At 43.6% G+C, this 14,713-nt stretch overlaps 1 protein-coding gene across 1 annotated transcript in view; it reads right to left on the bottom strand.

Moving 5' to 3' along the window:
* Positions 1 to 2,204, bottom strand: part of FGR (FGR proto-oncogene, Src family tyrosine kinase) — a 103,313-nt gene extending 101,109 nt beyond the window's left edge. The window contains exon 1 of the mRNA XM_066572717.1: positions 2,068 to 2,204. The gene's annotated coding sequence lies outside the window, so the exon portion shown is untranslated. The remainder of the gene's footprint in view (positions 1 to 2,067) is intronic.
* Between the last annotated feature and the right edge of the window lie 12,509 nt (positions 2,205 to 14,713).

The following is a 14,713-nucleotide window of genomic DNA, read 5'->3' as shown; positions in this document are numbered from 1 at the left end:
AGGGGAGACAGGGAGTGCAGAAGGACACTTTTAAAGGCTAGGGCTACACGTAACACGTGACGTGTAACATAAAGTCTCAGAAAAGTCATGCGACCAGAAAATTGGGGTAACTTCCTGTTGTCGCAACTGTTTCAGTGCTGCAGTTTGACTGTTAAACAAGCAGAGAAGTTCCAGATTTTGTACAACTATCAATACCAGCATGCTTTTTCCAGAATGAATGTATTGAGATTTGTAGTTTCACATATGGTTACTTTATAGATTATGGAGCTGTTATAAAAAGAAGTTGAATTCTTATGTATCATTTCTCTTGCAGTTTTATGTGTCAAATTAAAAGTGTATATCATTGTTGCCACAAATTATGTGTCTATTATGTATGCAGTTATTGACATTACATTATCGTCATAGTCGCCAGGATATGGAACCTCCAACAGCAGGCAGAGTGTGGCGGCAGCAGCACTTTCCCCATGGACTATGCAGACACTGTTAAATGTTGCTGTTGGTTTGCTGCGCTGTCACTCACAAGTCACCATATCTCACCTGACATTACCTGCTGTCTCACAATGTACCCAATCCCTGCAGGAAGGGAGCCCCCCTCTCCTCCCACACGCTGATACTTTACTGCCATGCACCACATGAGTTGGCCTCTCCCTTCAATGATGTCACTGATAATGCTGGCCATGACCAAAGGGGCAGGGCTTAAAAATGATGTGAACCACATCATCAAAATAGATGGATCTTAGAAAAAGTGGGTCAAGTTTCATAAGAGGCACTCATTTATTTAATGGAAGCAGCAGGGAGTTCCTATACTAAATTACACTCATATAAGACTTCCAACACTCAGGTGAGCACAATATTAGCCTGTGAACACAGCCCGATATCGCGCTCGTCAATGTGCAATTTACCCGTGAATGCAGGCGTTTTTCTGTCAAAAACACAAAGTAGCGATCCTCCAGCGCTGCTTTCAGCTGTGTCGGAGGATCGGCAGGTGTTTCCCATTTCCAATGGCAAACCCCGCATAGCACTCACGTGCACATCGCAAGCCATGTAATATGTTTTTTTGGTCCCATTGAAAACAATGGGCAATGCGTTCCGAGGACAACAAAAATATACGACATGTCGTGACTTTATATGAACAGATTGCAGGGTTTGGGATACATTTACTACAAGTAATCTTGGACTTCGGGTGCAAGCGGACCTCCTACCCAGGAGTATCCGCCTAGCACCAGGTGAGTGTCCCACTGCACTATTTGCAAACACTATCTAGTGAACATAGAATTATTATCCCCTCCTCTGGAGGCGCTGCTCTCATTATATAATTTATGTGATTTTATATGACTCCATCCAACAGAATGGGGTTCTTATTAATGCATCCTGCAAAGTACAAATCTCGTGCGATTTTCTCTACCGTATGAAAGCAGCCTTAGAAGGAAATTGAGCTTTGATAAGCAGTACATTTGACACAAATAAAAACAAGCATAAATGCCAGCTTTAACTTTATTGTACTGTACATGTGGCTTTTAACAAAGCTCTGTTTGCTTGGAGATTTCCCACTTACACACAACACGTGTGTAATGCTTGCATTTTATGATTTTGAGTGGAGTTAAGCTTTAGATTTATAAGAGGTAGTCATTAAGAAAACCTCTTTTCAAAGGAGCCAGTGTCTGTTATCACCAGAGGACGGTGCAGCCACCCATGCATTTTAGATGAATGGTCACCTATGTAATGTGTGGATGGACCAGGTCCACCAGAGAAGCTCTCTGTTTTAGCTCTGTTCTTTAAGAATTGAATGAACTTACAGTGATATCACATCATACTCATAGTCATCACTGCATTTTTGGATAACTTTTTACGCTATGGTAATTGAAGTGAAGCGATTTATTTACCTTTCAAAATTGCTTTATTTTTTTTTTCTCTGGTTTGAATCTGCCCTCAATCTTCTGTATTTCTATTATCTCCTGCCACAACTTGGAAAAGCTGTGCCAGTCCCCTACATACACTAGAACAGTATCTATCATATGTCACTCTGATATTTTATAGCACATACATATATGGCAAGTGCCAGCTTACCTTCTAATGTGTGATGGCTTTCATAGAATAGGCTTCCTTCTGCAGTACTTTATTATATTGGACCGTCCTTTCACTTTTAACTCTCCTGCTTTCTTATTAATCTTCTTTTCAGATGTAAATTTCTGTCTCCATGTCTATTTCACACGCTAAAAAATGTTTCTCTGAAACTTCCCCATTTCTTGGGTTCCTCTTTAATAAAAGGAAGTTGAATATTTAGAAACTGCAATTATCTATGACATATACATTGGGTATAAAAAGTCTACACACTCTGTTAAAATGCCAAGTTTTTGTCATGTTAAAAATTCCAACAATGATGAATCATTTCAGATTTATTTCCACGTTCAATGTGACCCATTATCTGTACAATTCCTTTGAAAAACAAGCTGAAATCATTTAGTCTGCCTGTCCAAGGGCGTTGCGGTGTCCTGCGGAGATCCACTGCGGGATACCGCTTGTCTTCTGCATCCAGATGTTTTCTGCACGGAGCGCCAAGCGCTCCATGCCAGGTATGGAGAACGCAGCTCGACCGCTCTGTTCTTCACGCCCAGCCTGTTATCAGGGACAGGATACAGCTAAACACAATAGTATCAGCTGTATCCCGCTGTGAATCCCTGATAAGGCTCATTGTCGTCTTTCAGCACGCTGAAAGACAACGATGAGCGACGGCATAATGAAATCTGCACGATGGGCGAACATTTACACACAATGATTATCGGTCAAAAGACTGCTTTTGAGCGAATTTTGAGGGATAATCGTTGTTTCTAAGTGGGCCTTTAGGCCGGCTGCAAACGGATGGATTTCCGCCACATAATACGCGGCGAAAATCCGCCGCGTTGCCCACAGCTATTGAACCTAATAGCTCAATGCTCATGGTGCAGAATTCCATCGTGGAATTCCGCACCGTGAAATCATCCGTCCTCACCCACGGCATGCTCTATTTGCCACGGGTGTACGTGCGGACGGCTTCCATTGCAGTCAATGGAAGCCCGTCCGTCACGCTATCTTCCGCTGTAGCACAGCGGAAGAGAGCGTGAAACCGCTTCCCCGTCTATCGCCGCAGCGTCATATGACGGGGATGGGCACTTCATGTGACGCTGTGGGCGTTTCATGTGACGCGGCCGGCGTGTCACATGACGCTACGGCGCGTCACGCCAAGGCGTCATGCGGGAGCGAGGATGCCGGATCCGCAGGTAAGTTTGGGGGTCTCTGGGGGGCGCCGTGACGGGCTCCGCCGCGGAATTCCGCAGCGGAGCCCGTCACGGCCGTGTGCAGCCGGCCTTAGTCTCAGTTAACGAATTTCCTGAGACTTACATTAACAGGAAAATGATTCAAACAATGTAACTTCCTCTTGCTAAGCAGATTTTTGGAGTCTGGAGGCCTGAAGAGAATGGGGCTGATTTACATCACAGCTAAGGTGAGGTAATACAATTATCTCTCTAAAGGCAACATCCAGCGGACCAGGGGGAGCGAATTAGTATCTACCTGTCAATAGCCAGTGGTCTGTAATTAGCTGTATTGTTCACCCATGGTCTCCCCTTGGAGAATTCAGCACCATGGGCAGCCGACACAGCTTGCGATCCTGCTAATCAGCTGTTCTGCTGGCGGGGCTGAGAACTGAGAACAGCTATACCAATGTTATCTGCTGTTATCAGATCTCCACTGGCAGAGCACAGCATGTGTCCTGCTTATCAGCTGTTCTGCTGAAGGACGGTTTTCAAGCAGAACTAAAAACTATTGTTCGGCAGAAAACTGAAAGATGGGCACATTTAGACACAAAGATAACTGCTCAAAAGACGGCTTTTGAGCGATAATCGTTGTGTCTAAATGAGGCTTTACAAACATAAAATGGAAGCTGAAGTAGGCCCACGGCCTTGCACACAAAATGCCTGACAGACTAACACCTCTATATACAATATCTATCTAGCAGTTAATACCTATATATCTATCATCACAGTAGATTCAAGGGGGAAAAAATGTCAGGATGTCAACTTTCTATTGTCCCAAACGGCAGCTCATTGATACTGGACAGCTGGGGGGACACTTTCTCAATCTCTTTATATGACATATATATACATATATTGGCTGACTGTAGAACTGCACAGCATACAAAAAAAAGAAATTAACTAAAGCTATACAACATATTATATGCACCCTTGAGTACTGCCATTAAAAAAATACAAGTTGTCCCAAAAAAAACTAAGCCCTCATATAGCTATGTCAATGAGTTATGGCTCTTGCAATGTGATTATGAAATTTGCTTGTTCTGTAAGGCAAAAAATAGGCTAGTCACTAAGAGATTAATAGGGCATAGTCTATTACTTTGAGGGATCACTAAGGCATCTCTGTTAATTTGAATGGTTCCTGAGGTTATGTTGTTATTTGGGGACACAAAGAGAGAACAATTATTTTGGTGAAGGGATATAGGTGCTCTTTTACTTTGTTGGGGAACAGATGGACCATTATTACTTTATGGGAACACAAAGGGGCATTTTTATTTTGTGGGGGCACAGAAGGGGTTTTATTACATAGCTTTTTAGTGGTCTCTCTGTGCTAGGGTACAGAGGTACTTTGGAGGCATAAAGGAGGCTTGATTACCTTGTCAGGGCACAGAGGCACCACTATTATTTTGAAGGGAGCAGAGGAAGCACTACTACAGGGACCATTACTACTTTGTTGGGCACAAAGAGGCTCTATTATTTTGTTAAGGCACAGAGGGACCACTATGGTAATAACAAGATGAGGAGAGTGTTCAGAAATGACTTATGGCTTAAAGAAGTGTTTGTGGTAGTATAGGCCAAGATACAGAAGAAAAGGGAAAAAGAATGACTTCATTTAAGTAACATGCCACCTGTGATCACTGGAGGTAAATACAGTGTAATCAATATCACTGTGTAGAGCTGGTATCTGACTGAATTATTTAGTAGTATACTAAAGCTGAACCCGCAGTGTAAAAAAAAAAAACTTGTTTTATAGATATGATGTTTCCTATGTGTAGGGAATTTGGCCTAAAAATAAATTCTGATTTTTTTTTTCAATTTATAGATGATACTCGATTTTTTTCTTCTGCAAAGGAAATTGTAAAAAATCTATACATAGACAATTAACTTACAAAAGTGAACTGTATGCACAGATATATCATAATATATACAATTTGTCTGAATTGTTCTTTGAGTTCCATTTGTGAGCAACCTCAGTTTTAAATGGGACAGTTCTGATACGCAGTCATTTATATATACATACATACATACGAGGGGGTGCTGATAAGTCTTTGGCTTTGCGTTCTTTTTTTGTTTCTGTGGTAATAAATGTTAAATCACATGAAAGCCTTATGTGTCTAATATATGTTTTCAAAATTTTGTGTTTGTAGCTTATGGCAACAGTGATCTCGGCACGTGGGAAAACAAAATGGCGGGGTCTAAGGCAATATTCACAGCAAATGAGAGCAGAGGAGTGATAAAATTCTTGTTTCTGCAAGGAAAGTCCGCGAAGGATATTCATGGTGATATGTCGCAGACATTGGGGGATCAATGCACTTCATATTCTACAGTTAAGAACTGGGTTGCCAAATTTAAAACGGGTTACTTCAGCACCAATGATGAGGAACGTCCTGGACATCTGAGAGAGCTTGTTGTTCCGGAGATCGTCGATGCTGTGCACAACCTCATACTGGAGAATCAGCGAATGAACAACCTGTCAGCGAATACTGAAATCTCTAAACCTAAAACCACACCGAATAACTTGTGTGCAGGAACTGAAAGAGCTCAATAAAGATAAACCTGTGAATTACTGTCCATAGTTGCTGACTGATTGCTAAAGAATTTTTGGACCCGTCGATGTATTTCTGTGGGATGAAGTGTGGTTTTATTTATCAGGTCACGTGAATTCACAGAATAAGATGTACTAGTCTACTGAAAATCCACCAAAATGCTGCAGACAATTCCAGCACCTCATTAAAAACAAAACTTTATTATTTATTCATAAAAATAGTTTTGATGGTATGTGTTACATAGCCCCAGGGGCCACAGGAAACGCCACTGGCGGTGCGCAGTGTCAGGAATACGCTTGAACAGCTATATGAGCAACTAACACCAGAAGAAAGAATGCACTGCTTTTTTGCATGCAGTGAAGCTGAAGGATGGAGGTATAGTCCACACACAGCGTAGTTGAAAACAAAGCTGGAAATGGACAGCAATGTTGCTTTACTTAAATTTCAGTAGCAAAACAGTTCAACAGTACATAAGTTCAATACAGCATGGGTATAGGTGGAACTGGTAGTTAGACAGGGAGGCAGAACACAGGATGAATATCGGACCCACAGTCCTAGTTATCTGTGCAGCTCCGCTCCTGGAAAATCGCACACTATTTCCTCTCTGGACTCTCAACCTGTCAACACTCACTTGTCAGATGCCTCTCAATGCTGCATTAGAAACCCCTCTCACTCACAGGGGCTGGAAGTTATCCTGCAATCTCCTGAGATCAGATAAGTCCAAGGGAGACGGGTGATACCTTTCAGCCTCCTCCATTCTTACTTCCACAAGTTTCAAAGGCATGCCAACAGATATTCCTAGTAGCTTAGACCAGACTATTTGCAGACAGACTGGCTAGACTAGACTGCTGCTAGACCAGGCTGTGACTGTCTCAAGGCTAATCTCTCTAATCTTCTCACCACACTTAATGCCCATTTAGACACAACAATTATCGCTCAAAATTTGCTCAAAAGCCATCTTTTGAGCGATAGCTGTTTTGTGTAAATGTGCTCATCTTTCACCTTTCGACCAAACGATGGAATTCAGTTCTGGCTGAAAACCATTGTTTGGCAGAACAGCTGATTAGCAGGACCACACAAGGTGTTCTGTCTGGGGAGAGCTAATAACAGCTGATTGCTTTGTCTCAGCTGTCATCCCTGACGCAGAACAAAGTGAAAGTATTCAGGGAACAGCGGGTGGTGTGTTCCCTGATAACAGCTCCCAGTGGCTCACATGCTGCTACTTGGTACTAACAGGCATTAGTACCAAGTCGTAGTTTATGCAAAATGATCCCTCAAAAGCCATCATCTTTGCAGTGCAAATACACCTTTACTCACACTGTGCAAACATTAATACATAGGATGGTCAGGTGACCACAGATTCACAACACAAAAAGATACATTTTCCAGACAGACAGCTCATGCAGACTTTAACTCTTTTAGTACTGCAGAGGTGCATCATACACACTTCATGCACACAGAAATTGCTGATAGTACAAATGCACAAGACAAACAGGAAAGACATTCTGAAGTGGCCTATAGGTCTGGGCCACTACAGTCCCCCCTACTTAGAATAAGCCGACCCTGGCATCTCTTAAAACAGAGTTACCGTTTGATCACCTTCTAGTGCACTACTCGCTAAACCATTTGTAAAGAACCATCTACTCAGTCATGGAGCGTGTAAGGCGAAACGTTAACACTTTCTCCCCCCTCCGGTTACTTCTCAGAGTTTACCCATCCTGGCATATAGAACTTACCTAAGATGTCACTTCCCCTGTAATACATTTATTTTATGACTGCATGTAGGAACTGTGTGTGTGGAATGGCCATACCTATTTGAAGAAGAGTTGCTAAGCTGGAAGGAATCCAGGTTTCACTAGCATTTGCTATGGGGCCTGTACATAACATTTATCCCCAAAGACTAAGTTAGAGAAAACACACTGTGAAGCACAAAAAGATAGAGAAGGGCGACTGGCAGGATTTGAGGAAATTAAGGGATAAGTGGAATGACCATCACTTTCCCAAGACACCTCGTGAAGGGTGGTAGCTTTACGTCTATACCCCCATCCGAGTAAAAGAGAGAAAAAATGGCAATGAGGCAGTATTCCCTGGGACAAGTGAAATTACAGGCAGGCACTAGTACACGGCTCAAGTGAACACATGGAACTGAATAGCCAATCACTCCTATAATGCTTTCATTCATACGTGCAAACACAGACACTCCATGGCAATGCAATTTAAATACTTGCTTTACTGTAACACAAACACTTTACCCTCCTGTCCAAAACTTGAACATTTTTACTTGAACTAAAACTTTAAGCATAGTAAACATTTTGGGGGAACAAAATAACTTTATAGGCCTTTTGAACAAGCGAAAAAAAAAACAAACGTCCAACAAGGGCAAAACAAAAAAGTCTCAGTTAGCACTAGACAACTTTGAGCGGACCCTGAGGTTCTTCGGACTCAGACTCCGTAGTGAAGCCAGAAAGGTTAGGCATGTTACTCCATGACTGTATGCCAAGAGAAGCATTAGAAAAGGAGCTATCAGGATCTCTCACCATGTGTAGAAAGTCCTCACAGGCAGTTTTTGAGTCCAGAATGAAAGCAGTGTCCTTAGCAGATGGGTCAGAAAGTGTCTCTGGTGGATGGCTGACGCAGACAAGGCTTTTGCGAGCAAGCCTCAGAAAAATAAAATAGATAGGCTCATCGCACAGACCTGTCAGTGCTCCCCCCTCCTCCCCTGCGGCAGAATATCGCTAGTGATATTCTGTCACGGCCGTGGACAGGCAGCCTTAATCTCCTCACCACACTTACGCACACTGTGCAAATAATTATATATAGCATGGTCAGGTGACCGCAGACTCACAACACAAAATGATACATTTTCCAGACAGAGAAAGCTCATGCCTTTCAGTACTGCAGAGGTGCATCATACATACTTCATGCACACAGAAGTTGCTGACAATACAAATGCACAAGACAAACATGAAAGACATTCTGAAGTGGCCTATAGGTCTGGCCCACTACACAGGTGATTTTGTACCTAGCTATTTCTTGGCGAAGATCTCCCTAATTGAACCGCTTTGCACATAGCTTTCCACAATAAATATTTGCTGCTGCAGAAATAACACCATGAGGCAGATTTATGAAAGTTGTCTAAAAAAAAAATAGGTCTTTGTTGGCCATAACAACCAATCAGAGTGCAGCTTTTATCTTATACTGCAAGGTAAAATTAATTCTGTGCTCTGATTGGTTGCTATGGATAACAAAGCACATTTTCTTTTGGACTGCTTTCAAACGACTGTGGTGCCAGGATCGGAGGTGGGCTACTTATTTGTAGCCCACCCTGTACTATATAATGGAGAGGAGAAGCAGCATAATGATTATTATATACTAAGTAGTATATCCGTGCATTGCACGGCAATTTAATGAGTAGCAGTCCTAGAATATACAAAGTGAGCCACAGAAATGAGCCCAGCACCACACTGTTATGAAAGCTGTCCCAAAAAAATCTATGATCCCCGTAGCAACCAATCACAGCGCAGCTTTCATTTTATCTCAGCTATGTAAAAAAAATGAAAGCTGAGCTTATATATAAGATTACTATCTTTCTGAGATAGGAGGGTGTGGTATAATGATAGCAATATATAATAGAGAAGAGGAGGTGGTTGTATAATGACAATGCTAGATAATAAAGGGAAGGAGGCGCGGTATATATATTACTTTCTGTATACCGCCCCTCCTCCTCTTTTTATATATAAAATGCAAAATCTGTTTGTTTGTGTTGTACACAAACCCACAGTTCTGGTTTGTATATTCCAAGACTGCTATCTAAAAAATTGCTGTGCAACGCATGGATTTACTACCTAGTAGTATATGTATCATAGAACTATAGAATAGTAGAGTTGGAAGGGACTTCAGTGTCATCGGGTCCAATCCCCTGTTCAATACAGGATTCACTAAATAATCCAAGACAGGTGTCTGTTCAACCTTTGTTTAAAGACTTCTATTGAAGGAGAACTCACCACCTCTCGTGGCAACCTGTTCCACTCATTGATCACCCTCACTGCCAAAAAGTTTTTTCTAATATCTAATCTGTGTCTCCTCCCTTTCCGTTTCATCCCAGTGCTGTTAGTCTTTCCTTGTGCAAATGAGAATAGGGCTGATCCTTCTGCACTGTGACAGCCCTTCCGATATTTGCAGACAGCTATTAAGTCTTCTCTCAGCCTTCAACAGTTCTTCATAGGACATGATTTGCAGACTGCTCACCATCCTTGTAGCTCTTCTCTAAACTTACTCCAGTTTTTCAATGTCTTTAAATGGGGGTGCCCAGAACTGCTCATATTATTTCAGATGAGGTCTGACTAACAAAGAGTAGAGGGGAATAATTACCTGATGTGATCCAGACTCTATGCTTCTCTTAAAAAATCCCAGAATTGTGTTTGCCTCTTTTGCTGCTGCATCACACTGTTGACTCATGTTCAGTCTGTGATCTTTTACTATACCCACGTCTATGTGATGCTGCTTAGCTTAATTTCTCCCATTCTGTATGTGCTTTTTCATTTTTTTTTGCCCAGATGAAGACCTTGCATTTAAGTACTATTCTGTTAGTCGCCACCCACTGTTCAAGCTTGTACAGATCTTTTTGAATTCTCTCTCTCTCTCTTCCCTAGTGTTAGCTATCTATACTAGCTTTGTGTCAGCTATCTATACTAGCTTTGTGTCATCTGCAAATTTGTTCAGTTTCCCCTCAATTTCCCCCTCCAGATCATTTATAAAAATGTTGAACAACACTGGGCCTAGGACAGAGCCTTGTGGTACCCCACTTGATACATTCTTCCACTTGGATGTGTAGCCATTTATGTTCAATCTTTCTTTTATTAGAATTTTCCAAGAATAAACAAGTAAGCAAACAACTCTTGCAGGACCTCGTATAGAAGTAGCGTATCAACGAGTGAAATACAGTACTGTGATGTGCAACCATTTATAATTACTCTTTGAGTGCGATCACTCAGCCAGTTGTGAATCCACCTAACAGTCACCTTGTCAATACCATATTTGGTCATTTTTTCAATAAGGATGGTGTTATGACCAGTGGGTGTGGACCCACTGTGCCAACTAACCTATTTGGCTTTGGGCTAAACCTGAGAGCGTTATCCTGGCAGCTCCCCGGTATTCACCCTTTAACCCCTGTACAGGCATCTGGCCATCGCTGCTGGGAACCGACCAGACCGCTACCTCCTAGAATTGTCCCAGTGTAGTTGGTGGCTGACCCACAGGGGTTGGCGACACTGGTGCAATGCACTATGAGATAGGCCAAAGCGCACAGTCAGGATATGGACCAATGGCAGGGCTGGTGGCTTTTAAACAAGATCCAGGTCACAACTCCGAGGGTCCAGGTAGGCAGAGTTCAGGCAAGTCCAAATAACAAATCCAAGGGTCGGTGCATAGGAATCAAACACAGGATGTCTTTGCTAGGAGCAAGACACAAATGAACACTTAAGCTCTGGCAAGGCAGAGCATCTCTGGCCCAGTTAAATAGGAGCATTATGGCTCATTAATTTGCAACTGGGTTAGGGGCACTGGGGAAGATTAACTCCCACAGTGCTGAAGGAAAGTGCAAGTAAGGCCACATGATACAGGGAGAGCAATAGATGCTTTGAGATACTTTGTCAAATGCTTTACTAAAGTCAAAACATACTATATCTACCGCATTTTCCTGATCAACCCAGTCAGTTATTCTGTCATAGAAGGAAATTAGATTAGTCTGGCATGATTTGTTTATGGCAAACCCATGCTTGCTCTGGTTAATTGCTCCATTCTCATCCAAGTACTTGCATACATGCTGTTTAATAATAATTTGTTCAAAGATCTTACCTGATCACAGGCCTGTAATTTTCTTGATCCACCTCCTTCCGATTTTTGAAAATAATGACAACATTTGCCCATCTCCATTCTTCTGGGACTTCTGTTCTCCAGGAATTTTCAAAGATTATGGCGAGTGGCTCAGTAATTACCTCCGCTGCTTCCTTTAGTATCCTAGAATGTAATTCATCTGGACCTTGAGACTTGAATTCATTTAAGTTAGCTAAGTGTTCCCACACCATCTCTGTCCTTATAGATTATGCATTCTTTTATTCCAACAATAGCATGGGGAAGATTAGCTGATGTTCCATTTACTTTCTGAGAGAAAACAGATACAAAATAGAAATTTAAAAGTTCAGCCTTCTCAACATCGTTTTTAACCAATTCCAAATTTTCAGTAAGCATCCAATAGCAGTGGTGGTGAACCTATGGCACACGTGCCAGAGGCAGCACGGAGGGCCCTCCGTGCTGTCACATGCCGTCATCGGGCGCTCACTACGTTAGTGAATACCGGCAGGGGCCGCGGCTTCTCTGCCAGCATTCACTCACTGTGATGTCATTGTGCAGCCGGGATCCTCCTCCCCCCTTCCCTGACGTCTCTTACTTGATTCCGCAAGAGCAGGTTGAGGAGGCATCCGGCAGCACACACTGTGACGTCACAGTGCCAGCGGGATCAGTGCCAGCAGCAGCACCGAGCAGAGGAGGAGGGGTAATTATAGGGGTTTCAGGGAGGGTGCTATTACTACTGGGGCCACTGTGGGATGTCACTATTACTATTGGGGGCTGCAGTGGGGTGTCACTATTACTACTTGGGCCACTGTGAGATGTCACTATTACCACTGGGGCCACTGTGGGGTGTCACTATTACCGCTGGGGCTGCTGTGCGGTGTCACTATTACTGCTGAAGCCGCTCGGGAGGATCAGTAATACCGTTAAAGCCACTCTGGGTGGTCACTAATACGGTATTATTGTATCTTAAAGCCATCAGGATGTCCTGGTAGAGCCAATATTTGCAGGGGGTGACGCCCCTGAACACGATTGGTTGCACAGCAGCCTGATGTGCAGGTCCTGGAAGGTCAATAAAAATTTATTAAAAGGCATACAGCGGACCCCGCTGCAGGGCACGCAGCTCCAGCTGAAAGGGTCTTCCTCGCCAGCGGTCCAGAAGGCAGAACCCCACTCCCTGCTATGTACCGCAGTGCGGGCTGAAAACCACAGAGGCAAAAGTTTGCTCCGGCAGTGGCGGCCCACTGCCCCCACCCCCCTTCACTCATACATTGTGCCCCACACTAGCAGGGAGGCCACAGGGACAGGGGGAGAGCCACTCCCAGCCACCGGCGGCACACTCCAGGAACACACCAGGGAATGAGATTGCGCCATTGGCCAGTTGGATGACAGCAGGGCAGTGGGAGAGACACTCCCAGCCGCCAGCTACACACTCCAGGAGCACAGCAGGGAATGACAACAGCGGCAGGGGACTGCCTGAAGCAGGAAGCCAACAGCATCATGACTGTGACACCAAGGCGGCTAACAGGGGTGCAGCAGAGCGCTGGGTAAGAGAGAGGGAGCACGGCTTACTTATATTGCCCTCCACTTCAGCACTACATCCATTCCAGCAGCTTGTAGAACCCCTGTCAAATCCATAGCTTCCGGTGGCATCAAGATACAATAATACCCACTAATACTGCTGAAGCCGCTCTGGAAGGTCACTATTACCGCTGAAGCCGCAATGAGGGGCACTCCTGCCGCTGGAGCCACTCTGGAGGGTCACTATTACTGCTGAGGCCGCTGTGGGGGTCACTATTACCTTTGAAGCTGCTGTGGGGGTCACTATTACCGCTAAAGCCGCTGTGGGGGGTGTCACTATTACCGCTGAAGCCACTGTGGGGGGGCACTATTACCGCTGAAGCCACTGGGGGGGGGTCACTATTACCGCTGAAGCCGCTGGGGGGTGTCACTATTACCACTGGGGCTGCTCTGGGGGGGGAATCACTATTACCGCTGGCGCTGCTCTGGGGGGGATCACTATTACTGCTGAGGCCGCTCTGGGGGGTCACTATTAACGCTGGGGCCACTCTGGGGGGGTCACTATTACCGCTATTAAGAACGACGGAGGTAAAAATCATACATCGTGATAAGCCCCAAACCCTGACGTGTTGGCACTTTGCGATAAATAAGTGGGTTTTGGATTGCAGTTTGGGCACTCAGTCTCTAAAAGGTTCGCCATCACTGTCCTATAGCATCTTTGACTTTTCTTTTGCTTTTTTATTGCTTTTGGTCATTCTTGCAAGCGTTAGCTTTCCTGACACTTGCCCTACAGTTTCAGCAGACTGCATGATATTTTTCCTTAGATATCCCCCTTCTTTCCATTTGCTAAACATATTTTTCTTCCTTTAACATGTGTGCAAGTTCTGTGTTCATCCATCCTGGTCTTTCTAAATGCTTCCCATTTTTCCTGCTTAAGGAATTGTTAATGATTGTGCTTTGAAAATCTTATTTCAAAATATTTCCCAACCTCCTTGAATATTTTTATCCTTAAGAACAGCCAGCCATTGGATTCTTCCTACCGTCCAATAAAATCTGCCTTTCTAAAATCCAACCTTGAGGTCTGAGTTTTCTCAGGTCTTCCTACCCTTATTATCCAAAATTCAAGGATAGCATGATCACTGCTTCCTAAGGTCCCAGCCACCCTTACTTCCTCAACCATTTCCTCCCTGTTGGCAAGAATTAGGTCCAAGATAGCAGATCCCCTTGTTTTCTCTTCTCCCTTTTGGAAGATAAAGTTGTCATATATAGATTGTGTAATATACATATTAACTCACTTAAGTTAAAAAAAATTGTCATCATGACATCATTTTTATGTGTTTCTGTTGAATAATTCCAAGAAATCCGCAATGCGCTTTCCCACCCAAAATAAATAAAAGCTGGGGAGGATGCAGGAGGCAGGGAAAGTGGATTGGAAGGGGTTAGGGTTACTTTCAGGCAAGTGTATTTTAACACGTTCATGATACGGATCCATATTACAGACATGTTACA

This window comes from Eleutherodactylus coqui, chromosome 1 (genome assembly GCF_035609145.1).
Source record: "Eleutherodactylus coqui strain aEleCoq1 chromosome 1, aEleCoq1.hap1, whole genome shotgun sequence".
Taxonomy (NCBI): domain Eukaryota; kingdom Metazoa; phylum Chordata; class Amphibia; order Anura; family Eleutherodactylidae; genus Eleutherodactylus; species Eleutherodactylus coqui.
The sequence above is the reverse complement of the archived record's forward strand: the minus strand, read 5'-3'. Positions and strand labels throughout refer to the sequence as shown.